Genomic DNA, 27987 nt, shown 5'->3' on the forward strand with positions numbered 1-27987 from the left:
GGTTGGCCAGATCACACAGTCTCTGGGTTGGCCTGGGACCCAAGCCTGGTTTGCCTGAATTCAAGCCAGTTATAAATGCAATAATGATTAGTAGTGTTTTCTATATATTTTTTAAAAGCAGTGAATTAATATTGATATTTTTTCTATTAAATTTAAAATAAGCAACTTATTCTTTGCTTGAGTTTGTTCCAGAGTTGCTGACTTTGTTTAGTTATATTTTTAAATTTTTTTCCTATGACTTACAGGCTCTCAGTAGATAAAAAGTTTTAAACTTAAGTTGGTTTTTGAGTCATGCATTATTTTATAATTTAGGAATTTTCTTTGTATAAAGCTGTAATTGCCTCTCATGGACATCACAGCACAAGACATATTTATTAAGTAACTGTCAGCTATATTTAGTTTATTTTTTTAAAGAAGATGTTGGGGGTAGGAGTTTATTAATTAATTAATTAATTTTTGCTCTGTTGGGTCTTCATTTCTGTGCGAGGGCTTTCTCCAGTTGTGGCAAGTGGGGACCACTCTTCATTGCGTTGTGCGGGCCTCTCACTATTGCGGCCTCTTCCGCTGCGGAACACAGGCTCCAGACGCTCAGGCTCAGTAGTTGTGGCTCACGGGCCTAGCTGCTCCACGGCATGTGGGATCCTCCCAGACCAGGGCTCGAACCCGTGTCCCCTGCATTAGCAGGCAGATTCTCAACTACTGTGCCACCAGGCAAGCCCTATATTTAGTTTATTGACTACTTCTTGAATCTATTTTCTTCATTCCAAAATATAACACAACTGTATATTCTCTCCATTCTTCTATACCATCAAAGTTTTACCTCAACTTAAGTGAATTTTTAAATGTGAAAAATTATGGTGATTCTTTATATCTCAAAACTTTATCTTTCCTTTGGCTCAGCAACTCTTCTAGTCACATTTTAATATCTTATTGTCTTCGTTTTTTTTCTAATGTGCCATTTATTTTTTTCTTCTAGATCTTGAAATCTTAAAATGCTTAAGCTGAAGGAGACCTTGGAAATAATTTCACGTGACTCTCTCATCTTACAGTTGAGAAAATTAAGTTTTGGAAGGTTTGAATGGCTTACTCAAGACCACATAGCTAGTGCTACAGCTGAAAGTCACATTCTGTGTGCTTTCCAAGTCTCCTATGCTTTCCTGCTCATTGTAACTAAAAAACATTAGAAACGAAAACCTCTCTTAGCCTCTGCAAATAGCTTGAAAGTTCTGTGTAACAATAATTTCTACCATAGCATATTAGACCCATACTCCCATCCTGACCTTGCCTCCTTGATATCTTCTTCTTTTATAGCTTACATTATTTTATTCAATCAATTAATTTTAAGGTTCTGGGCTTTTAGTCAAATGAATTTAATTTTGTTGGGATGCTTGTTCTTTGGTGCACATGAAGAGAGAAATATTTAAGAGTCATGTTAGCAGTTCAGCTCAATGGGTCATTTGCATTTTATTTTTTTAAAACAAGTTTGTGCTCTACTTAATATTTGGATGTATGGTCTTGAATAGATGTCAACATTTTCTCACAGCTGAGCCCAATGGCACTTGGATGTCAGCAACTTAAAATGGATAGAATAGTGTACTAGATTTACCCTGGAAATTGTGAAATAAAATTCATATTTTATGGCAAGACAAAAAAACTTAAACATAAACAATTTTCTTTACCCTTGGGCCTCCTCTCTCCCCTCTACTGTGTATTATATATCTGCATTATGCGCCAACCAAACCTCCCCTATTGGGAGTAATATCTGCTTAACCATAAGGAGCAACATTCTACTAGCACCAAGACAACTCCTTAAAAGACAACATTCCTTCTTGACTTTGTAAGGGGTCATGATGGCCCATCACTTTGTATTTACAGATCTGGATTGTGCAAACTGTCTATGTCACTTAATGTACAGCTCTCTGTCTCAAAAACCTATGTAACTATGCTTTGATCTCTAACAGGCAGAATAGTTCTTGGAGCTTTCTGAGAAGCTATTCCTGGGTTACAATCCGCAATTTGGCATGAATACAATTTTCCATTTCTTTCTTAGATTGACTGATTAATTTTTTATGGACAAAATTTAAGGTTAATAACTTTTTTCTTAAAAAACATTTCTTTGTTCTTTTAGGAAATGCATACTGAAGCTCAACACCCACCAAGAGGCAACCCCAGTTTTTGGGTAACAACACCATCCTGTTACCTCACCACTGGCCAATCAGAGGAAGGTCACACGTCCTACAGACCATCCCCACCTCCCCCTGAAATTTTGCCTATAAAAACATTTCCCTCCCTGAAAACCATCAGGGAGTTGCAGTCTTTTGAACATGAGCCACCTATTCTCTTTGCGTGGCCCTTGCAATAAACTTTTCTCTGCTCCAAACTCTGACGTTTCGGTTTGTCTGGCCTCACTGTGCGTCAGGCACACAAACTTGGGTTTGACAACAATATGATTCAGAAAAATGGTGTGTGTGTGTATATATATAATATATATCAATTAATATATTAATATTAATATAACATACATATATAGAGAAAGGGAGAGAGAAAGAGAAACAAATGTTAACATTTAGGATATTTTGTGAATATGCAGAAATTCTCTGTACTGTTTTTGCAACTTTTCTATAAAGCCTGCAATTATTTCAAAATAAATTAAAAACATAATTGGCAGCATGAAAATTTATATGATATGCCATTCACTTAAGACTGGCATTCTGATAACTTAAGAAAAATAAACAGTGAACCGTAAAAAACCTCTTTCACTTACATATACTTAACATTCTCAGATAAATGGCAGCCTTTACTTATATAGTTAGCTCTTGAATAACAAATCCCCTGGGAAAGGGATGCTGTTGTTAGAAGTCAGGTGTGTTAAATTAAAACAGAAAAAGAAAAATCTAAATTATGTGAAGTGGAGTTATCTGTGATTATAGTTGATGTCAAAAATTCCCACCTCTCTGCTCTGCCCATAGCTTCTATTTTTCCTAGTCCTATTGTAGTAAACTGGGCAACACCTTAGCAATAATTCTGCAAATTTTTCTACTGTGTCTTTTGTCCCAGTTTCTCTCCCTCCGCTCAAGATCCCTCTGGCTCTGGTTCCCTCTAGTCAGGACTGCCACATGCTGGGAGACAGGTGGATGCATTGACCTTTAATAAATTCATTCTCTCCTGAGTGTTCCCTCAACAGCCCTACATTTTAAACATGTTATGTCCAATTGTGGATGGAAGGGCGTTTCTGTGAAGAGATTTTAACTATTAGCAAACAGTGATGGAGATACAGCTGCGTGTATGTGTGTGTGGATATGCTCCCATAAGCCCAAATAAGGTCTTAAAATCACCGTGGACCACTTGCAGACAGGAAAGATAGCCAGAATGCCTGCATCATCTACTGCTACTGTCATCACAGCCTCATTTCGCATATTTTGATGCAAGTTCCTTTTTGAATATTTTTTCCTACCAAGAACATCCACAGATCTTCCCTTGCTAAGAATTCATGATCTGAATTGTTCTTTCATAAAAGACATATAGAGTCTTCATGACATATTCCTCCAGATTTGAGGAGATGTGGTTTAGGAAGCTCCTATGAGGTCTCATACGGCACATAGAAAATGTGACGTGGCAGTTTGGAGTGAAATTATTCATTGTAGTAATAGAAGCATCAGAATTTTAGTTGATATGGAAACAGAAGTGGCAGTCACAGATGTAAAAGAAAAATGCTGTTAAAGGATGATTATTAAAATAAGCTGCTTATTTAGGATTTATTATTTGAAAAAAAGGAACTCTCACACAATATTCTACTATTATTCTGTAAACATAAGAACAATGGGATATCTGTAAACCCAATTTAATTTTTAGATAATAATCATGTTGAGTCAAAATAAGGTTAAGGAAGATTTATCCAAAACACTCAATAGGAAAAAATACTTCCTAAAATAGAAAAATGTAGAAAATTGAAAGACACACAATCATTCAAAATAATTCTGAAATGGAGAGTAAGTTGTCATGTTCACTTTTTATAGTTTAGATAATTAATGAAAACTTTACGTAAACATGTATGTGAATAAAAACAAAAGTACCTTTTATGTGGGCAATGATGCATCCAATGACAAGCAGTACTAGACATTTAATATTCAGAAGTAGAAATAGTGGGGACTTCCCTGGTGGTCCAGGTGTTGAGACTGTGCTTCTGATGCAGGGTGGCCAGGGTTTGATCCCTGGTCGGGGAACTAGGATCCCACATGCTGTGAGGCCAAAAACAAAACAAAACAAAACCAAGAAGTAGAAATAGTGTATTAGAAAGTTTGAACCATTAATCTCTCTAGCTTTGTGAGCTTTGGTAAATTACTTAGACTCTCTGACCCCGTTTCCTCATTTACAAAATGGAGGTGAAGTGCCTGGCACATAGTAGACACTCAGCAAATGGTGGCTAATAGTAGTTATAGAAACAGTTGATTTGTATTGAGTGTTTATTGTGTGCCAGGCACTTTGATAAGAGGTCTCAATGCTTTATCTTACTTATCAAGTAGAGGTCACAGTAGTGATAATAGTGAGATCTTACAGGATGTTAGAGGACTGAGAAAACAATTTTTAAATTTACTAAAATGATACTGAGTTGTAAGAAAATAAAATCTGTATCTGAAGGTCTTAGCAGTAGAGAGTCAAGGGTTGTGTTAAAGTTCAGGGAATCCTGAGATGGTCAAGCTAACACCCTTCCCTTCTATAAGAGCTTTGAGGGGTACTCAGCCTCCAGCTCTCCCACTGAAGCACCGTCATTTCTGATGCTGACTATGGCCTCACCTTCTCCAGATCCTCCCAAGAATCCAAGTCCCAAGAGAAAGCCTTTGATTGACAACTTCCTACTTATATTTCTGCTCCATTAGATTGACTGTTGATTAGTGACAATTGATATGCAATTATAATAATGGCCATAATAATGTCAGGATAATTAACCATCACAGGTCTACTGCAAGTGCATTGCTCCTATTTGTAGTTTTAGTAATACCTTATTACTTTCAGGACTTCTATTGGCTGTAGAAGGAACTCCATCATGATAGATTCTTAATTCTATATTCTTCATTTAAAACAATGAAAAGCCACTGAAGTTCTAAAGCACACATTTCCATATAAAGACTCGAAGACAAGATCATTGTAAGAATTTCTAAAACATGTTAATTGATTGCATTTTTATTATTAATATTTTTCAAGTGGTATTTAGTATTCTCCATATTTTACATCCATAATCTACAGTTAAGCTTACCCACTATTCTTCTAAAACTTTTTCCCATTCATTTTAGTCCAGTATCTACATTACAATGCTCATACACCAAGAATATTGAACATAATGGCATACCCTTTTCACTCCTTATTCTTGATCAAAATAATAACTCTGTCCATATGCTACACAAAACATAAATCACCCTAATGATTGATTCCTCATAATACTGTTCTCACTTCACTATTTTTTTGGTTTTTTTTGGTCTGGAATTCTCTTCCATTCACCTCAGTAGGTCCAATCCCACTTATACCTCAAGGAAACTATTCAAATTTCAACTCCACAAAGCATTCACTCATGTCTCCAGTTCTGGTCAATATTATCTTCCTTTAAAGTCTCAAGTTAATTTAACTAAAACTAATTAGAGCAGTTAGCTCTTTCTATCTGGTTTCACTGAAATTTATGTAGATCCCTCCACTCCAATACAAGACTAGAAGTTCCTAGAGTATGGCATCCATAAACAATTTTGAGGTAGAATTTACATACCATAAAGTTCACCCAATGTCTGTGTATAGTGTGTCTTTGTGATTTTTAATAAATTTATAGAGCTGGGTAACCATCTTCACAAACCAGTTTTAAACATTTCTATCAGCCCCAAAAGTTTTCTCCTGTCCATTTACAGTTAACTCGGCTTTCACCCCCAGTTCCAAGCAAACACTGATCTGTCTTCTGCCTCTACAGATTTGCGTTTCCTGGACGCTTCATATGATTGGAATTATGCAACATGCAGTCTTTTGGGTCTGGTTTCTCTCAATTAGCATACTGCTTTTGAGGTTCATCCATGTCGTAGGATTAATCAGTAGTTTGTGTCTTTCTTATTGATTTATCTATTCAACACTTGGTAAGCATTTGGATTGTTTGCAGTTTGGGGCTATTATAAATAATACTGCTTTGAAATTGGCACACAAGTCTTTTATGGACATGTGTTTTATTTCTCTTGGGTAGATTCCTAAGAGTGGAATTGCTGGGTTGTATCATATGTTTAACTTTTTTAAAAAGCCACCTATTTTCCAAAGTGGCCACACCATTTTACATCTCCACCAGTAATTCCAGTTTCTCCACATTCTTGCCATTACTGTTTTTTTAATTATAGTCACGGGTGGGGGGAGGGGTGTTATGTATCTCATTTTGGTTTTAATTGGCACCTTCCTAGTGACTAGTGATGTTGGTGATATTTTAAATATATTTTAAGTTATTCATGTATCTTCTTTGGTGAAGTTTCTATTCAACTCTTTTGCCCACTTTTTAATTGAATAGTTTATCTTTTTCTTGAGTTGTAAGAGTACTTTAAATATCCCAGATACAAATCCTATATCAAATATAAAATTTGCAAATATTTCCTTCCAATCCGTGGCTTGATTTTCGTTTCCTTAGTGATGTTTTTATTTTTATTTATTTATTATTATTTTTTTGTGTGTGGTACGCGGGCCTCTCACTGTTGTGGCCTCTCCCGTTGCAGAGCACAGGCTCCGGACGCGCAGGCCCAGTGGCCATGGCTCATGGGCCCAGCCGCTCCGCGGCGTGTGGGATCTTCCCGGACCGGGGCACGAACCCGTGTCCCCTGCAACGGCAGGTGGACTCCCAAACATTGCACCACCAGGGAAGCCCCTTAGTGATGTTTTTTAAAAAGCAAATGTTTTTTTAATTTTGAGAAGGTCCAATTTATCATTTTTCTTTTGTGCCAGAGCTAAGAAGCCTTTGCCTAATCTAACAAAGATTTTCTCTTGTGTCTTCTAGAAGTTTTATAGCTTTAGATGCTATATTTAGGCCTATGTTCCATTTGGAGTTAATTTTTGTGTATTGTGTGAAGTATGAGTCCAAATTAATAGTCTTTTTCATATAGATGTCCAATTTTCCCAGCATTATTTGTTGAAAACTCTTTTGCCTTGGCAATTTTGTTGCAAATCAACTGACCATATATAGATTTATTTAAATTCCATCCCATTGATCTCTATGCCTACTCTCACACCAATAATAACCTGTCTTGATTTTTGTAACTTTATAGTACATTTTGAAATTGACTAGTGTCATTCCTCCAATTTTATTCTTTTTCAAAATTGTTTTGGCTATTATAGACCTTTTATTCTAAGTTACAAAAATCAGATTGTCAATTTCTATCAAAAAAAATCCTGCTAAGATTTTGAGAGAGATTGTGTTGAATCCATAGATCAATTTAGGAGAACTGCCATCTTCACAATATTGAGCCTTCCACTCCATGAACATGGAGGGTCAATTTCTCTCAGCCATTTTAAGTAGTTTTCAGTGTATGAGTCTTGCACCTCTTTTACTACGTTTATTTCCAAGCATTTTACTCTTTGTGATGCTATTTGCAATGAATTATATTCTTAATGCTACTTTTGGAGTTTTAATTTGTAGTATGGAGATACATTTTTAAAATTTTGATCTTGTACTCAAAGACTGTGCTACCTCATTTATTGATTCTAGTAGTGTGTGTGTGTGTGTGTGTGTGTGTGTTTTCTTCAAGATTTTTACACACAGCATCAGGTCATCTGTGAATAAAAACCATCTTACTTCTTCATATTCAATTTGATGCCTTTTATTTTTGTTTCCTTTACTGCACTGGCTAAAACGTTGAGTAACATTTTTTTTTTCCTTGTCTGAGTTGGGTCTTCATTGCTGTGCATGGGCTTTCTCTAGCTGCGGCAAGTGGGGGCTACTCCTCGTTCCGGTGCACAGGCTTCTCACTGCCGTGGCTTCTCTTGTTGCAGAGCACGGGCTCTAGGCGTGCGGGCTTCAGCAGTTGAGGCTCACGGGCTTAGTTGCTCCACAGCATGTGGGATCTTCCCAGACCAGGGCTCGAACCCATGTCCCCTGCATTGGCAGGCAGACTCTTAACCGTGGCGCCACCAGGGAAGTCTCACTTCTATAGATTTTAAGATATTCACAGAGTTGTGCAACCATCACCACAATAAATTTTAGAATATAAGTGGTGAGAACAGACATCCTTCTCTTGCTCTTGACCTTAAGGGGAAAGCACTCACTGTTTTACCACTAAGTATGATGTCAGCTGTAGGTTTCTTACAGATGCCCTTCATTAGGAAGTTCGTTTTTAATCCCTTTTTGAGAGTTTTTAATCATAAATGTGTTTCATTTTATCAAATGCTTTTCTGTATCTACTGAGCTGATATATGGTTTTTGTCATTTAATCCAGAGGTCCCCAACCCCCGGGCCAGTACCACTCCGCGGCCTGTCAGGAAGCGGGCCGCACAGCAGGAGGTGAGTGGCGGGCGAGTGAAGCTTCATCTACCGCTCCCCATCGCTTGCATTACCGCCTGAACCATCCTCACCCTCTGCGCCCCCGATGCCATCTGTGGAAAAATTTGTCTTCCACAAAACCGGTCCCTGGTGCCAAAAAGGCTGGGGATTGCTGCTCTAGTCTATTAATATGGTGTTTTACTTTTTTTCCCCCCCATGTTAAACCAACCTTGCATTCATGTTATATAGTCCTTCTTATGCACTGCTAGGTTTGGTTTGCTAACCCTTTTTTGGAAATTTTTTTTATGTTCATGAGAGATACTGATCTTTAGCTTTCTTTTCTTATAATGTCATCTGATTTAATACCTTCAGAGAATGAGTTCAGAAGTGTTCTCTATTTTATAAAGAGTTTGAGAATGATTTTATCACTTCTTTAAATATTTGATTGAATTCACCAGTGAATCCATCTGGGACTGGGCTTTTCTTTGTGGGAATATTTGACAGTATTAACTTCTTTACTTGTTATAGGACTGTTATGGGTTGAATAGTATCACCCAAAAAGATATGTTGAAGTCCTAACCCCCAGTACCTCAGACTGTGGTCTTTAGAAATAGGGTCATTGCAGATGTAATTAGTCAAAATGAGGTTATACTGGATTAGGCTGGGCTCTTAATCCTCTATGACTGGCGTCCTAAGAAGAAGAAGAGGCAGACACATGAGGGGAGCAGACCATGTGATGACAAAGGCAGAGACTGAAGCTGATGCAGCTGCAAGCCAGAGAAGGATTGCTGACAAACCACCAGAAGTTAGAAAAGGTTAAGGAATGATCCTCTAGGTCCTGCCAACACCTTGATCTTGTACTTCTAGCCTCCAGAACTGTGAGATATAAATTTCTATTGATTTAAGCCACTCAGTTTGTGGTACTTTGTTATGGTTGCCCTAGGAAATGAATACAAACTCTTTTCAGATTTTCTGTTGTGTTGATTCAGTTTTGGCAATTTGTTTCTTTCTAGGAATTTGTCCAACTCATCTACATTGCCTAATCTGTTGGCATAAAGTTACTCATAGCCCCCTTTAATTTTGGTAGGGTGGGTAGTGATATCCTGCTTTCCTGATTTTAGTAATTTGTGTCTTTTTTTTTGGTCAGCTTAATACAGGCTCATCAACTTTACTGACCTTTTCAAAGAACCAACTTTTATTTTCATTGACTTTATTTTTCCTCTTACCTATTTCATTACTTTCTAGTATGACTGCTATTTCCTCCCTTTTGCTTGCTTAGGTTTAAGTTGCTCTTATTTTCCTAGTTTTTAAAAGTGGAAGCCTAGAATATTATAACCCTTTTTCTTTTCTAATATATGTGTTTAAAGCAGCAAATACCCTTCAGATCACTCTTTTAGTTGCAACCCATAAATTTCAGTGTTTTCACTTTCATGCAGTTCAAAATATTTTCTGATTTCCTTTGTTACTTCTCCTTCAGACCTTGAGTAATTTAATTTGCAAATATTTGGGTGATTTCCCAAATTTCTGTTATCTATTCCTAATGTAATTCCATTGTAACCAGAGAACATAATTTGCATGGTGCCAATACTCTTGAATTTATTGAGGCTTGTTTTATGGCCTAGCATATACACTATCCTGGAGAATGTACTTCTTAAAAAGAATATAAATTCTGCTGTCACTAAGGACAGTGGTCTATACATATCTGTTAGGTTGATAGTGTTGTTCAAGGCTTCTATAGCCTTAGCAGTTTTCTTTCTAGTTGTTCTACCCATTATTGAGAATGTGATATTAAAATATCAAATTATTGTCTATTTCTACATTCACATCTATCAATTTTTGCTTCATGTATTTAGGACTGTTTTGGGTGCATGTACATTTCTAATTAGTATAGCGTCTTGATGTATTGACCTCTTTATTACAAAATGTCTGTTTCCAGAAATATGTCTTAAAGTCCATTCTGTCTGACATCATTATTGCCACTGCAAATCTCTTACGTTTGCCATTTGCATGGTCTATCCCTGTTAAGTACTATTAGTCTTTTCATCATCATAATACATAATGCAACTTTGTACTTACTTTTATAGTTGTTCTTTTATTAACTTTCAAGCTTTTTTGTAACAATAAAGCATAAATTCTTTGATGACTTTCAAACATTTTTCTGTAGTGTTGGGTATAATAAATACTTGCTCCATTACAAGGAATTAGATACCAAACAAGCTCCTCTTTAAAATAATAATCCAGTTGTGTTATTTGCTCATGGTGCTGTTGACTCATGTTTTCCCACCTTCAGTCCAGGTTTTGAAAGCTGCGAATGATACTCACCTGCCTTTCTGCCAGTTCCAATCCTAGATTTATAAAATGTACAAAGATTTTTTTACCACAACTCCTCTGTACTCAAATCACATTTTAGGAACACTCATTTAAATCAGATGGCTTAATCTCAGGTATTTTTGCTCTCCTGCAACACTTTGATAAAAATAGAAAATTGTCCAGACCATTACACAGGTCTCAAATATCATACATCATGTGCATAATCCTGTTTTTTTCTCACAATAAAGATACAAGAGTACTTATGAGCTTTTAGGAATCATTAACTTACAAGGTAATTTAATAATTGCATAACTTTTGTGTTAAAGGACTTCTTCAGGCATTGATTTTTTTGGTACTTTGAAGCCTTGCCTCAGTAAAAGGATCTTGCTGATTGCCACATATGTTAATGTTTAAGATATACAATTATTATCCAAGTGATCTGTTTGTCAATTTAAATGGAGACTGAGTATGATACATGTTGATTTCAAGAGGCTTAAAAAATTCTTGTCTAATCAATGAATCATATAGGACAAAAAAGGTCATTTTTTAAAACCTAGACTTTTCCTTTCCTCTTAAATGGCTATAAAAGTTTTCACTGATAATGTCTGAAATTGAATAAAATTGCCTAAGTATACTCTTAATCCCCATAAAGACATTTTTATGAGATTACTGTATTGAGACTTCTTGATTTGTGGCTCCCTTAAAATCACATCTGTATTTGATATATTCATATAAGGACAAGAAAAATGATGCAATTATAGAAAGGTGTAAATGGTGTTAGAGAATGGAAGATAAGGATTAGCATTAATTAAACTGATGCATAATATCATGGATCAGGATAAAAGGGAATCCCTTCTTTTTGAGAAATTACTTTTATTTTTTCTAGGGAAATACACAAAATACTTCTATTGGCAATTCACCTCCACCCTTCAGCTGAATTTCTATTTCCAGAAATGCAGTTTCTCATTGTCAGCCAAACTTTCTGATCAGCGTATTGTTTTTAGAAGAAACGGATAACTTGTAAGGCACAAGGAACATAGTTGCAAATTGCTGAGATTCTTCTTTATCACTTGAACGTCTGTTATATACCCTGCACGTGAGCCAAATCTTCATTTAAATTCCAAACTCCAAAATAAACATTTCCATGAAGAATTCTTGCGATACACAATAACAAAAGATAGTCAAAACTCTTCTGATTTAGGCAGTTTTTGTTTAAGTAGACTATCTAAACACAGCTGCCACAACTTCCAATAAATACAGAGCAGCATAAAACCACCTGCACTTGGTTTCGTCCTTGGAAAAGACGCATCTTCCCTCTAGTTATTAGAAAATTCCGTACCAAATAAGATAGTTTTCTCACATTGCATGAAATACAGCATTTAACTTAACCTGACTCCTACAACCCAACATAAAACCTGTTCCAGAGCAGTAACAGACCCATAATTAAAATTGCATCAAATGATACGTTAACAGAAATACTTAACACTTAAAGCCTTAAATGGACAGACAAACACAGAAATGCAGCCTCAGACTGAGACTTTGGGTTGTGAAATGTACACCCATGACCTTGTTTTGCTGGCCTGCTTTGTAACCACGGGTTCCGCCCTGAGATAGGTGATGGGCTGCTCTCCAGCAGTCTGATAACTCATGAAGATTTCTGTCTCTTCCCCACTTCACAGGTAGTATGTGACTCCTCCACGCAGCAGGTCCTGAGCCTGCGGCAGAGCTGGGGCCCAGTAAAGCAGTTTCTCAGTCGCCACGCGGCCCAGTCGCCACATCTCGATCCCGCGTCCAGTCCCTCGAATTGTAGGCCAGGCCTTTCGCTTGCTTTACCCGTGGTGGGAAGCCAATAATTACTTATGGTGGAAGGAATATTATTATCTACGTGTCACTCGGAGATTGGAGGACGAGTAGAAAGAACGAGCCCTCCACACCGCGCTCGGCCGCGGTCCTTTCCCCCTCGAGCCTCCTCCAAGCCACCGCCACCGCACGCGGCCCTAGATGCCAGCCCGCGGGGAAAAAAAGAGCGCGGACGCGCGCAACTGAGCATGCGCCGCTGCCCGCCCTCACCGCTTTACGACCCCCGCCCCACGGGGACCATGGGAGCTGCGTCGCGAAACCAACCACGCTCTCTCCCCGCCCCTCAGGCCGCTGGGACCTGGAGCGTCCGGGAGCGGGCGCCCGTGCGTGATGACGCACGGGGTCGCGAAGACGTGGGGACGCAGGCGGGCCGTATAGAGCGTGAGTTTCCGCATCTGTTCGCAGCCGTTCCCGTCGTCAGTTGTGCGCCACGTTTTTCGCGTGTTCCCAGGGCCGCGGGCGCTGGCGGCGGCGGCGGGGGCGGGGGCGGGGGTGCGGGAGGCCGTGGGGGCTGCGGGAGGCCGTGGGCGCTGCGGGAGGCCGTGGGTTTCCTTGGGGCCGGGCGGGGGCGGGGTTGGAGGCACAGCCTCCGCTTTGTGGGAGTTCTCAACAGGTCCGAGAACGGGGAGGGAGTTTTCCGGAGCGAGTCTAGCGGGGGTCCTTTCATCTTCACTCCCGTCTCTGCTTGAGGCCGATCGCACAGGGAACGCCGTGCCCAGGCCCTGGGTGGATGGCGTTGGCTCTGGGGGGCGCGGCGGGGGTTGATTTAAAGGGACGTTGCATCAGCGACAGTTTGCAGTTTCAGTTTCTCTTGGAAGAGTAACTCTGTTTCTCAGAACAAGTGTGTGGCAAACACAATCCTAATCCTAATCTAAGTAGTGGTATTTCTCCTAATAACGAACGGGACAGGAAATACACTAAGTGTATTTAATCCTTTTCTGTCCAGCCCTTAAAAACCTTTTCAAAAACGGATCACATGCTTATATGATTTTCCAAACCGAGCATAAACTCAGTGTTACTGTCAAAATAAATTATTGCATAGTCATGATTGAGTCATCGAGATGGGTTGGTCCCTTTGCAGTGACAACTGGACTTTGTTCTTTTTTTTTTTTTCCTTTGGAATTGCTCCTTAAAAATCTGTCTTCTGTCTCACATTTATATGCCACTTTTTGCTGTTCTAATAACCTTTAAATCTAAAAACTTCTAATTTGCTGTTGGTGTGGCTGGGCTTGGGAAAGCAAATAATCTTAGAAGAAGGCAGTGCATTGGGTTCCCAAATTGTTCCAGGACTACCAGCATCAATGTCAGCGGGAAACTTGTTGGAAATGCAAATTTAGGAGTCTTACCCCAGATTTAGTGAATCAGAAATCTATTTTAACAGGACTTCGAATTGATCCCAAAGCACCTGTGTGCTAAAGCTTGAGAATTACTGGCCATAGTGATAAAGAACAGCCATTGTATGGAATTTGAATCCAGGTGAAGCCTTTCTTAGGTGTAGGAGCTGGGACAAGTTAGTTAAAGGTTACTTCATAGGGCTGAAAGTATTCAGTGTAAAAATGCAGGAAAAGAGTTTAATACAGGTGGAAAACACTCAAAGATGAGATGTTATTAAGGAACTTGTTAGAACTGTCTAAAATAAGTACATAGATTGTGCTGAAAGGATTCTTCCTTGATTTAGATGTGAGTTGTAGTGCACAAATATTGTGCCTCTTCTGCTGCTTAGAGGGCAGTTTATTTTTATGGATTCTCATTATATTGTATACGATTGAGGCTGTCGAATGTAGGATATTCAGTTAATACCAATGCTGTAGTATTTTTAAGAACCGCATTAGTAATTGTGTTAAAGAGTAGTTTTTAATTCTTTGGCCTTTTGGTTTTTTCAGCTTCCTTGTACCTTCTTTTGACCCAGAATTTGGTAAAGAAAGTAGAGTGGATAACTGATCAGAGATCAGCCTTAGCCTTAGAGTTGAGAAGTATTATAGAGCAGTGACTTGGAAACGAGGGACAAGACTGAAGATGTTTCTGTCCTTTTTTCCCCATGTGTCGTACAGCTCCACGATAGCAAAGAAGTTCTCATCATATCCACTTACCTCTGTTTTCTGGAAGCATCACAGGAGTTAAGTTAGATGTGCCCTCCATCTGCTGTTTTTACAGAATGTCAGCTGCAGTGTTACAGCTTTTTCCTTCCCCTTTTCAGGGGGTCAGTGTTGGGGGGATAAAGAGAAATATTCGGGATTTGAAGCAGCTGACCTAAAGCCTAGACTCATTGTGATGTTGAGAAGAGTCTGTAGCACCATGGCTGAAACAACAGGTCACTTTGATTAGAGTCCAGTGCTCCTGAGGCCACACCGTGGCTCCTGGGTATTGTGGGTGAGTTTTCAGATAACTATGAGTCAGTTTGGATATCAGCCCCTATAAATAATTTTGTTAATGCTAAATTAACACTGTCCCATCATGAAGTATTCACTTTTCAAAGGCCCCATTTTTCTTGTTCTCTGTGTCAGGCTGATCTTTAGCGGTGGTTTTGGGTCAGGCAGACTGTGCTTTGAACCCTACCTCTACTACATACTGAGTGTGTCCAGTAGACAAGTTAACATCCTCCCAGCCTGAATTTCCTCTCCTATAGAGTAGGACTTGTGGTGTGTGACTACCTCAGGACAGTGAATAAAATGAAATCAAGTGGAAAGCATGTCTGTTAACGCAGAGAGGCTCAGTAACTGGTACATGTTGGACAGGGGAGAAAAGGTAGTTATTACCTCAAACCTAGCTTGATCTCATTCATTTCCTCATAATATTTTTATAAATGAGGTAATTTTATTAATTACTTGACTGCGCTGCTTTTTTTAAGCAAAATGCTGAAGAGCTTCCACAGTATTGTGAATGAGAGAAAGCAAACACTTTGGAGAAAGTTAAAACTCTAAACCTGGTAGAAAGACACCATTTTCAGTTCTGTCACCATAACAGAGCAACTTTCCTAAATTGTTTTGAGTGTTTACTGGAATGTCAAGGTCAGCGGGTGGTTACTGTTTAAGTATCTACAGTTAGTTAATGGGGACAGTCAGCCACAGAAGGGGGCACTTTGTTACAGGAGATGAGACTTCACTGAAGACATGCACCAAAGAATAAGAACATGCTGTTATAGCTCTGAAATCATTATTTTTCCATATGGAGGCTTAATGATAGGAAAGTGAAGAGTTTTATGTTCCCTTTTAAAAAATGATCCAAAAATCTCATGTGTTTCTGTATATAATGCATATGAATATGTGAGCATGGAAACTACTTGAAAGGAGTCATACTAGGTCATAATTTCGTTTACTTGGCAATGTATTATAATTTGGAGGTAGGGACAAATAATCTATACATTTAAGTAAAATTAGGTAAATGCATGTGTATGTAAAAATTCTTTTAAAAAACCATTACAAAGATAGAAATGCCTTCGAAAGACAGATTGCCTTTTATGCTGTAGCTCTAGTCGTCTGAGCAGGGGGCCTCAGGTTTGTTTAGCAGGGGACCCTCTTTAGCAGCGTGTTACCTGTAAAGCTCAGGAGCTGAGAGGTTTTAAGGGAAGAGGGGTTGAAGGGCATAGGCCCTGCCTGCTGGTCTTCATCCTGAGCCTCCTGCAGTGACACTTCAAGGAGTCCGCGTGACAGGGTGTGAAACCCTCCGTTTGTGGGGTAGAAATCCTCAGGAGGTGACCTAACAAGTCAGGGTGTTGAGAATTCCTGAGCGGGATCCACACACTTGTTTTGAAGACAGCTCCCAGGGTTAACGGCAAGGTCAGACGTATGCATAGTTTCTCATGTAGAGAAGCGAGAGATTATTTAAAAAAAAAAAAAAATCCAGCCTTCAATCCGACCCGTATTATATAAAAATAGGGAGGAATCCATGCACATTTTTTGAGAAATCATCTAAGTTTTTTTTTTTTTAAACCCCTCTTAGCTGTAACAGCTGTTACCAGGGTTAAAACTTTAATGTTTTAACTGGCTGTTGTTTAGCATTACAAATGACTCAAGGAAAAAGAAACAAGGAGTCAGTGGAAATACATTACTTGTGTTTACTGTCCCTTAGTATTTTGTTGTATGAAAGCAGCTGGTTTGCATTTATATGGTAAAGGGTTTTTCTTAAAGAGTTAATTTTTAGTTAATAGTTAGCTTTCGTAAGAAAAACAATTTCAGATGCTAAGTATTTGTTAGATTGTTTTTAATAGCGATAGTAGTAATACTACATTGTCCTTTTTCACCCATTGAGGAGGGTTTCCTGGTGACAGCTGGAGCATGGGGGAGGGGGAGTCACTTTCAGTCAACCAGCTGCTCAGTGCAACATCATGATGGTGATATTTCAAAGCCTGTGGATAATTCTGGCTGCATTCAGAAGAGAAAATGTGTCAAATTTCTGGGAAGCAGTAGATAGTGTGCAAGAGCCCTTTGGGATCTAGCTGGTAGCCAGCTAACAATGTGTACATTAAGGTTTGCATGTTGGTATTATTTACCATCTCGTTTCTTGGGCATTGTTACATGAGCATCATAATTATAAAGCAATAAAGTCTAGTTCCATGGGGGCAAAAGGCTCAATTAGTTTATGGAGAGGAAGGGAGAATGGAAAACAAACTTTGGGGCTGTGCTGTGTGCTTTTACATAATATGCTATTTCATTTCTTCTTCCCGATGACTTCAGGAAGTAAGTGGAGTTTTCATCATCCATGGATAAGGAAACCGAAGCTCAGCAGGATTGATTATGTGATTTGCCCAAGGCCACGTGCTAGTAAGCGAGGGCATTCAGACTTGACCCCATATCTAGCTTCAGATCCAGGAATGTTGTCATTACACCAGCAGCCGTTTCTCCACAGTGTTCACTTGCTTATGCATTTTTAATCCAAAGTCACAATATCAGGATAGTATGAATGAAATTTAGATACATATTACAATGACTTCAGTTTTATATAAATAATATATAAGGGCGTGTGTGTGTGTGTGTGTGTGTGTGTGTGTGTGTGTGTGTGTTGGCAGCCACTTCTAACTTTGGATTTTTTTCCCTTGAGGAAAGTCCCTTGGGCAGCACTGTTAAAGAAATTTTGCTATGTTTTTTTATATTACAGATACCAGAAATTTTCAGGGATGTGTATTTTAATGAGTCAGTTGTGATGCTGAGTTTGAACAGATGTAGGAATAAATATTGTGCGTGCTGCCCATGTAGTAGAAGTTCCTTCACATGGAAGTATTCGGGGCTTCCTCTTTCTCTTTCCAAGGAATGTTTATTTTGTATTAATAAGGGACCTTTTTGCTTTCTAGATGTTCAGCCTTTGTGGCAGACCTTTGAGATGCTGTTTGTATACCCTCCGCGTTTTGGTTCTATTAGCTAGAGTGTTGTATGTACTCTGAAAAATGAGAGTTGATGATGCTTGAAATAAACTAGGATCTGCTGCCAGCCCTTGGCAAATTCCCTAGTATCTGTGTAGGGTTCTTTGACTACAAACAACAGAAATTAAGTTAACTAAGTTATCCAGATAACTTATTCAAGAACAAGAGGTTTATTGGAAGTATATGGGTAAGCTCAGAAAATCTACAGAAAAACCAGACCACAGGACTGCAGCTAGATGAGCTCTTGAGGCTTGGGTAGACTCTGATCTGGAAAATTCTTTAAGTTAATGGTCTGAGTATCAGATCCAGAGGTTGTTGGTCTTAGTGTCTCTGCAAAAGTGTTAGATTCCAGGAAGAGAGTTATTATTCCAGTCTTGGTCACTGTTGCCCTTGAATCAGTGTAGGAAAGGCATCCTGGATTTCTGGTCCCCCCCCAGGACCACAGACAATGGGGGTGAGAGGCATCTCTCTCTTACCTGTTACTGAAAGAATGAGGTGTTAATGCTGGGCAGAGAAAAAGAAAGAAAACAAACCCCAAGCTGTCCCCACCACCTGGTAATTAGTGGACATCCTGTGTGCCTGTGGAATGTGAACATCTCTGAAGTCTGGCGTGCTTCTCCCCTCTTGGCTAGTTCTTGTGTTGGGAGGATTCCAGTTACATAAATAGTTCACTAACATTCCTTACATGGGTTAATTTAAATGGGTTTATGGCTATCACTTTTTCATTGACTTTAGGTAGACAAAGAAATCTGGTGTGGAGCGAACCTGAGAACAGAATTACTCAAATCTTCTAGAAGGGAGTGATGGTGGGATGCTGGCATCGCTGCTCCCTGTGTGCCTCCTGGTTTCAGGACTGACGTCTGCAGGGCTGTCAGTCGGAGAACTTTAATGAGCCCTCATTAAACTAAAACTTATAGTCCGTGAGAGAAGGAACCAGCTGATGATTGATATTGGAAATCACAAGTGGTGATGGATCAGAATTGGAGGTGGCACTAATTCACCTCACTGTGGAGCAAAAGTCAAGATTATATATAAAATACAGTATTTCATTGTTCACATATAAAGATAATCTAATCATTTCTGTTAAGACTATAACCCTTTAAAAAGGAGGGAAAAATAGAAAATTTTGCCATCTGACATAGAGTTTTTTTTAATCCTAAAATGGAGGCTCATTGAATTCTCAAATGTACTGGTAATTTAAAGATGATTTTGACAAAAACTCTTGATTTGAGATTTTATTACAAAATTTATCTTAGTTAAAAAAATCGTTTCTATTTTCATGTGCCTTCCACATACCCCATCATACTGTTGTTTTTTTAAAAATGTATGTGTAATTGAATCACGTGATGCAGTTTCAAAATGTAGGATCATAGCCCAGAAAAATGCTAATTGGTTACTAAGTTATAAAGACACTTTAAGGCTATTTAAAATTTTTAATCTTAAGCCTTATTTTAATTTATGTGTTGATATGCATTAAAAACAGTATCATTTCCCAATTTATGATTTTATTATATATAATCTCATTTAATCCTCACAACACCAAATATGGCTGCATTATCTCCTTGTACAGGTGAGGAACCAGTAGTTAAATAACTTTCCTAAGGTCACATGGCTGGCGTATTGTGGAGCTCTTACCAAAGTCCATGACCTTAATTACTGTCCTCTACTGCAAAAGTTAATATTGCTAGCCCTGTGTATCATTTTGACAAAAAGCACTGTGATGTTTCTTTTTCCAGAATCTGTCTGTTTACCCCAAGTTCCCTGACAACTTCTTTATGTTTGGAAACTGTTCAAATGTGTTGTGTTATCCATCATCTTGTGCTTCTGTTTGCTATGAGTATGACAATAGCTCCTATATTGCAACAGTGTGCCCTGTGAAGCCTTTTGTCCTTTATGTCTTAGAGCAGACTGACAGCCTCTCATGTTGAATTCAGCCAGGTTGCTTTTCATTTAACAAAGCTGAGTGTTGCTTTCTAGGTGAAAAATAATTAAATGCTTTTAAAGATGTATTTGATTAACAGGAGGCTGATCTGTGTAAATTAATTATAACTGTAATGATGTCATAGCCTTGTCTTTTGTTATTAACCAGGTAATTGACCAGAAGTTTGGAAGCTTATTGTAACTGACAGCGGTTTGACCTTGTATGCTCTCTAGAAGTGAAACATGCACAATGCATGTAAATGCAGTTGGTTTATTGAGCTTCATGTGTTGTCAGAGCATCTGATCTTGGGTTCTTACTTCACTCTTCCCTTCTTTGCTGAAATTGTTACACTCGAACTGAATATTGTACTGATATCTCTTACTAAAAGCATCTGGCCAAACACAGATGTTGTCTGTGTCCTTGAATAACTATAATCAGACACGAAACCTTGGCACATTTAGGACATACAGTCAAGTAAACAAATGCCAAAATTAAATGAACCTTGTTTTTAAATTCCACGTGAAGGAAGGTAAAACAACTTTTGGTAGAGAAGACATAAAGGGAAAAATGGTGGGCATATTTGCTAGGTTGAAAGAGAATTTTTCCCTTTTATTCTGATTTACCCAAGAAAGTTCAGAGAATGTGGTGTTTAAATATTTGAGTGATGAGAGCCTCTAACTTGGGTGATTTTGGTTAAAGAATGGAATAGTAGGAATAAAACAGAGTGGATGTGGGGTAACAATGGCTAGTGAGCAGCAGTCCCTGGTGCAGGCTGTCCTCCCTCCCACATGCTTTAGACTAGAGGAAGAGTCAGCTCTGCCGGAAGTGACAGAGGCATTCCTAAAACCACCATACTACGCGAAGTCACGCAATGGAAACCATAGAACTTATGGTGCAGAGGCTGTTAGGAGCAAAACACTCAAAAACGTTGTCAGTGGCACATTATTAAAAAAAAGATAGGAACCTAATAAAATGGCAGCACGATTTTACACCTGTTAAATGATTAAGAAATGCAGAAGTACATAAGAAATATGGCACTTTACCTTCAAACAGTCCTGAACTTTGCTTTCAGAAGCGATTGTCAAAAGGATTGCAGCTTGTGAATTATTGTCAAGTGGTGGAAGAAGGATTATCTGGATTGGATGTCAAGTCATAATTGCAGATGTGGATGGGTGTAACTCATAAAATAGCGAACTGAGGTAGCTGGTAGATGTTTGAGGTGTGCAAATGTGTACATCTGGTGAATTTCTATGCAGCTTACTTTAGCTGGGTGCAGTTTCCTGCCTTCACCTAGGGCTTGTTGCTGATGAAATTGTGCACAATCAGATGCAAAATTTGCATTGTTGCTCAAATTGTTCCTTGATACATATTGATTGCACTTGTACAAATTTGCTTGTTTCAAAACAAGCACCATAGCAGAACTGATCCGCCTAATGAACTTAAACTTCCCTACGCATATTTCACATATTTCCTGTCTCTGTGCTAGCAGCACATGCATGCTATTTCCTCTCTTTAAAATACGTTTCCTCCTTTTAATTACTTTCTTTCAAAGTCTGGTGCAGGTGAGGAAGCTTCTCTGAGGTATTCTCTGAATTGAATTAACATTTTTTATATTGGCACGTATTTGTACATTATTTGCCTATTTCCAGGTTAGTGTCGGTTCTAGAAATGACTTAAGACAGAAGTTAGTAGTAAAGGGGGAAAAATTAGCAACCAAATGGCTGAGTAGCTCTCAGCAGAAGAAAGCATACGTGTTTATTAGGTGAAAGTCGGAACAGTGTTTTACAGCAATGTGAAAATGATTACTCTGGCAGTCCCTTGGGTGAGTGAGACCTATGTCAAGGCCTCGAATAATATGAAGGCGCATTTCTGCAAAAGTCATTCTTCAAAGACAAAGTGACGTGATCTGACCATGCAGCATTTGGAGATTTGGCAAAACACAGGGCTAAAGGTTGGGAAAGTGTTCCTTTATACCAGTAATTCTTAAAAGGTAGAAAAGATGTTTTTGCCTCTCTGTGGCTTCCTTCTCAGATTAAACCTTACTTTGCAGGATAGGGCCTGGGGGTGAAAGCATGCCAAGCAGGGCACACTTCACATCCCCCCGCCCCATCCCTTTCTTTCCAGAGTTCTTGCCAGGCAGATGCCTGGTCCTGGTGGGAAAAAGTCAGAGAAGGCACAGGGGCTTTTGTTCCTCAGCTTCTCTATTTGTATAGAGTATATCCCCAAATGAGAAAAGTGACATTTAGATTATTGTTACTTTTTTCATTTTTAATTTGATTTTAAAAACAGATTTTTGTTGTTGTTTTTTAAGCTATGACTGTGATAACAGTTACCAAAAGAAGCTGGGTATTTGAACCTTACTTTGTACTACTCTCTTAAATATAGATTTACAAGTTAAGTTGTGTCAAGAAACAATTACATTTGCTAGAGTAAAAGTTTTATATTCTGAGATTTTCTACATTTGAAATATTTCAAAATGCATATACATTTTGGTGTGTTTAATGGAAGTCACCAACTGTACTTTTTTAGGAAAGACAATTCTTTTTGCTCAAATAATGTCTTTCCTAATTCTTCTGGTGGTTGAAGTGTCATATCTCTTATTAAAAGACCATAAGAGTGACTTCCTGTTTCACCTCTGACATGTAAAGAGCTTGGAGGTCATCACCCCTGTCCTCACAACAAGAAGAACCCTGAACAAACTGAAAATCAGTGACTTTTCTTAGATCCATCAGAGAATTGAGGTCACAGGGCAAACTATCACACCCACATCTGGAGATACAGGCTCATCTTGAGAGTCACAGCCCAAGATCATGCACACAGTGGCAGTGCCCAGTGATGAGTAACTCAAAGAGATGGTTAGAACTTGGGCTTATATAGCGTCTTAACAAAAGAACAATACTTTTTTTTTTTTTTTTTTTTTTTCTGTGTTGGGTCTTTGTTGCTGTGCGCAGGCCTTCTCTAGTTGTGGTGAGCGGGGGCTGCTCTTCATTGCAGTGCGCGGGCTTCTCATTGTGGTGACTTCTCTTGTTTCAGAGCACAGGCTCTAGGCGCGTAGGCTTCAGCAGTTGTGGCACACAGGCTCAGTAGTTGTGGCTTGTGGGCTCTAGAGCGCAGGCTCAGTAGTTGTGGCGCATGGACTTAGCTGCTCCACGGCATGTGGGACATTCCTGGACCACGGCTTGAACCCATGTCCCCTGCCTTGGCAGGCAGATTCTTAACCACTGCACCACCAGGGAAGCCTGAACAATACATTTTTAGAGAAGTGACAGGCAAAGGAAAAGGGCTCTGAGTTTCTAGGGCAGCAAATGGTAGGAAGGCAAATAGGTGGGGCAACCAATGGAAGATTAGGGCTAGTTAGTAAAGTTAATATTGTGTAGATTTTTTTGGAGCCAGTTGTAAGGTTGTGTCTGGTGATTAACTTTTGTCATACCTGGTAGGGGGCGGGGGGAACACCTTCACAAATTCATGTCCCGCTTTTAAGCAGATGGGGGGAAGCAGAGAGCGTTAGCTGTAGCTGCTTTTTCTTAATTGCATTCAGCTCAAGATGATCCTCATGCTGAGTGGCAATTTGGTGTTGCACCTTCTGCTACCCTGCACTCAGCTCAGCTGGGACTGAACCACTGACGGCAGGAACTCGTTGGAACACTTTAACAGTAGTTTTGACAGACTGCTGGAGTGTGAGCGTAGGCTGTCTTGAGAGTTGAAGACTCACAGCATTTCTGCAGACAGACCTGACTCACAACTTCATTTTAAGAACAAGGGCTCTGGAGCCAGTTTATCTTGGTTAAAATCCCTACAAATCTGTAAAATGAGGAAATAATACCTGCCTCATAAAGTTCAGAGGATTGAATGGGATATGCCAGATGACAAAACTAAAACGATTTAGTAATGAGTTTGATATCCTTTATTCAAAGGAAAGCAGTCTATAGATCGGGGGAGTAGAGCACCTCACAAGCAGTGGAGCATTCTTCCCGGCGGATTTGGGGCCAGAGTGAGTTTTATAGAATGTTAGAAAAGGCAAGGATAAAAATGGTGTGGTTGGCTAGGGGGTGGGGGGGTTTCCTTTTGAGGCCAGCAGGCCCTCCTTTCCAGGGTAAGCTGAGCTGGAGGATGGTGATTGGCATTAGGTTTCCTGGACGGTGAGGCAGTTCGCATGAAGGCAGGCTGACCTAGGGTTAAACTTGTGACACGGGCTGGACCACTGGGCTGGCCTTCATTTTGTGGGCCCCAGTATATGAATTAACTTTGTCAGGTAATGGCACACGTGTAAAGTTTGAAAACAGCACTACCAAAGATAAACTAGTACTATGTAAGTATGTAACTTCAGCCAATGATTTGACTTTTTTATTTCACCTGTATTGAAGAAAACTTTAAATCAGTAGCAAATGGGTACTTCTGTTTCATTAAAACAATAGCTGAGATTTAATGTGTTTACTCTGTGTTTGGCATTATTCTAAGCACTTAGTGTTTTTTGTTTGTTTTTATCAAAATTTATTTATTTATTTTTTAGCTGTGTTGGGTCTTCGTTGCAGCGTGTGGGCTTTCTCTAGTTGCAGCGAGTAGGGGCTACTCTTTGTTGTGGTGCATGGACTTCTCATTGCCGGGGCTTCTCTTGTTGCAGAGCACGGGCTCTAGGCACGCGGGCTTCAGTAGTTGTGGCTGGCAGGCTCTAGAGCACAGGCTCAGTAGTTGTGGCGCACGGGCTTGGTTGCTCCACGGCGTGTGGCATCTTCCCGGACCAGGGCTCGAACCCGTGTCCCCTCCATTGGCAGGTTGATTCTTAACCAGTGCGCCACCAGGGAAGCCCCTCACTTGGTGTTTTAAGTCATTTACTCCTTACAAAAATTCTAGGATCAGATTTAGCTATTATTACTATTCCATTTTCACAGCAGGAAACTGAGGCTTAGGTTAAGTGACTTGCACAAGTTAACACAGCTCTTAACGCTAAAGCCAGGTCATTGGGACCAGTCTAGGCTCCAGAGTATGTGCTCTCAAACCCCAAGGTACCCGGCAAACACAGTTTGGTAGAGATGATAAAAGGCCTCTGGTGACATCCTGTTGGCATCGGTGGACAGTGCATGTGGAAGGCTGGGGGGCAGTGACGTGGCCAGGGAACCCGACATTAAGGGTGCAAGTCACGAGCTGGGCTTTGAAGGTTGGGGAGAAATTGAACGGGTTGGGAGGACCAGGAGGGAGTGTGTCTCGGGTCACGGCGTGACGCTGGCAGTGCTGTCGGGACCCTGCCCACACGCCCACGCCCTTAGTGTACTCTGATGGACTCCCAGCCTCCAGCCCCTGCAGTTCGTCACCTGAGTGTTTTCTCTGACCCCCTGATGCCCACTTTTACTGCTGTGGCAAGTCACAGGTGACAGGGAGTTAAGGCAGACCCCTAGCCCTTCGGCAGTTAATACTGAGGCATATCTAGGCTAGCTTCCGGAGTTCCCAGTGAGATTAAGCCTGTCTCCCATAGAGATAACTCACTTGATAATGCATGCATTTTAGTGGCTCTCATTATTGCCAAAAGCAATACCTAACTTAAAATGTGTGGCTCTACCTTATCTCTTTGTTAAGATCTTATTTTTCATAAAAGGAAGCCTTTCTAAATGAAAAGTGTTGAAATCATTACCCTTTTAATCACTTTTTTTCTCACGTTATTACTTAAAATAGTTCTAATTAAATTTTACACCATATAAGTAGAAGTTGAACTAAAAATGAAACATTGTTTTAGTCTTTTTTTTTTTAGTACTTAAAAAAATTCTCTTAAACTTGAGTTTACCCACCAAGAAGCAGTTATGTGAAAGAAAGTAGCTGACATCTTGTTTAAGGGTTCCTACTGAGTTAAAAAGGATTGGCTGTGAAGTAGAAGTTTGAACTATTTCCTGGTCTGCCTCTAGATCACAGCCTAGAATTTCAAAAGATTTTTATTTAACCCCTTGTAGACAATCAAGGAATTTTATGTGCTGTGGAAGTGGGATGTTTGCTTCTCGAGTGATGGACAGGAGGGGCCATGGAGGCCTCTCAAAGGTACAGACAGTAGCAGCAAGGCTTGCATTTGTGGGAGGCAGAAGGTAGGGCTTGCTAAAGAAGCAGCACCGTCTGTTGGGAAGAGCTGGATTTGAGTCCTGAGAGTCCAGTTTAAGAGCATTGTCGTCTTGGGCTCTTTATATGAGAAGGAAATGGAATTTCCATCTCTCTTTGATGGTTTCACACCAAAATTGCTGAAACGATTTCCATTAAATCGGGCAGTTACGTTTGGAATGGTCAAACTTAATAAAAGCTATGGGATGCATGTGAAATTCACTTTGGTGACCTCTGGTGGTGAGAGAGCCCCATGGGACTGCCCATCTGTGGAGATAGCCACACTTATTTAGCACCTTGGACAGAGAAATTTAACATCCCCAGAAAGTCTCAAGTCTTCACCGAGCTCCTTCGTATCTGGACAGCTCTACAGAGCAGGCTTCAGAATGGCTAAAAGGACAGTAAAGTGATTTTTTTGGTAAGTGCTTGGTAGACCAGCTAGTAGGTAACATGGAACTAACTTTGTCTGCACCAGATTGTGAGAATTAAGTGAGATGAAGCAGGTATACTTAGCTACTTTGTAAACTATAAATAATTTTATAAATATTAGTTATTATTGGGAAAGGTATGTAAATATTACAAGACTAAAGTGTAGGCTGAAATGCTTGAAGTTGATCAGATGATGATTTTATATCAGCTAATACCTATAAAGTCCTTATTACGTTTCAGGCATTTTTCTATGTGTTTTACACAGACTAACTCATCAACAGCTCTATGAGGCAGGTCTTGTTATTGTTAGTGTCTGTTTTATAAGTGGGGAAACTTAGGTAAGCTTACATTGATTAAGAGGTTGCCCAAGGTCATACAATTCCAAGCAGTTGAGCCAGGATTTGAACCCAAGCCTTTAGGCTTCGAAGTCCGTTCTGTTAACTGTGATCCTGTTCAGTCTTACGATGATGAGGTACAGAAGGCTGATCTAGGTAAGAAAGCATGGTGGATTGGGGTTGGGGATAACATGATGAGATTGGATTTTAAGCAAACCAAGTCAGGCGTTACATAAGTAAGATTGGGGGAAATGTGTCTGGTGATAAGGGTCTGACCTTTGGTTAGGTCTGTCACCACATAACATGTGACCTTATTGATGGCTGCTTACTTGTCTGGAACATTCTTAAACTTCTTAGGTTGTTTTAGTGGTCTTAAATCCTAACTCCCTAGAGGTCAGGCATTTTGCCTTCCACGTGGATGGCAGTGATACTTCAGACAAGCCTTGTAAAAGACAGTCGGACATTGTTCCACTAAGGTATGGGAAATTTTGTGTTTGTTTTCATTTTGAGAGATGGTATATGAGGGGAAAAAAGGAAGGAGGAGCTCTTGTGTGTTAAAAGCTAGGTCTTGTGTGTTTAAGCCAAGTCTGGTAGCTTGAAATCAGAAAGATTTAGCCCATTGGTATTTGAGAGAGAATTTAATGGTTGTCTCTAGCTGGGTAAGACAATTTCGTGTATGGTTATGATGGTGACGTCTGTGAGGTTGGAGAACCATCGTATAAATGGAGATCTCAGCAGCCTTCAAAAGGGGGAAGTGCTCTCAATTCCCAGTTTCTTCTGGAACAGAGTCCAAGTTGTAGATATTTCCATGAATAGATACTGGAATGTAATTACTGAGTGTCATAATATTCATGAGGACTAGATTCCCATTAGCTTCTTAATATAATTTGATTCCAGTTTTCATTTTTTATTCATGAAGTCAGTTTTCATTCGATTGACCTCATTTCTTTGTATCTCTCTGCCTTTAATGTGAAATAAGAAAACAGAATCCTACGCTGATTCTCTTTGATTTTTATCATTAATGTAGCTCATGAAGCTATGTAACAGATTTCAATGGCCAGAAAAAATTTGTCATTTATGTGCAACTTGTCATTAAATGATGATGGTGCTCTGACACACATTTCATACTGGACCTCCAGAGCTCCCCATTTACTAATCAACTCAGGTAGATGATGCATTCTGGTGAATTGAACAGGGTGCAGTGGTGTGAAGC

General features: G+C 39.5%; 1 protein-coding gene across 4 annotated transcripts in view; it reads left to right on the forward strand.

Annotated features, from left to right (window-relative positions):
- Window positions 1–11152: 11152 nt before the first annotated feature.
- Window positions 11153–27987, forward strand: part of RHBDD1 (rhomboid domain containing 1) — a 120006-nt gene continuing 103171 nt past the window's right edge. For all 4 annotated transcript variants that reach the window (XM_059055403.2, XM_059055404.2, XM_067027012.1 and 1 more), the window contains exon 1: window positions 11153–13036. The gene's annotated coding sequence lies outside the window, so the exon portion shown is untranslated. The remainder of the gene's footprint in view (window positions 13037–27987) is intronic.

This window comes from Kogia breviceps, chromosome 2, assembly GCF_026419965.1.
Source record: "Kogia breviceps isolate mKogBre1 chromosome 2, mKogBre1 haplotype 1, whole genome shotgun sequence".
Classification (NCBI taxonomy): Eukaryota; Metazoa; Chordata; class Mammalia; order Artiodactyla; family Physeteridae; genus Kogia; species Kogia breviceps.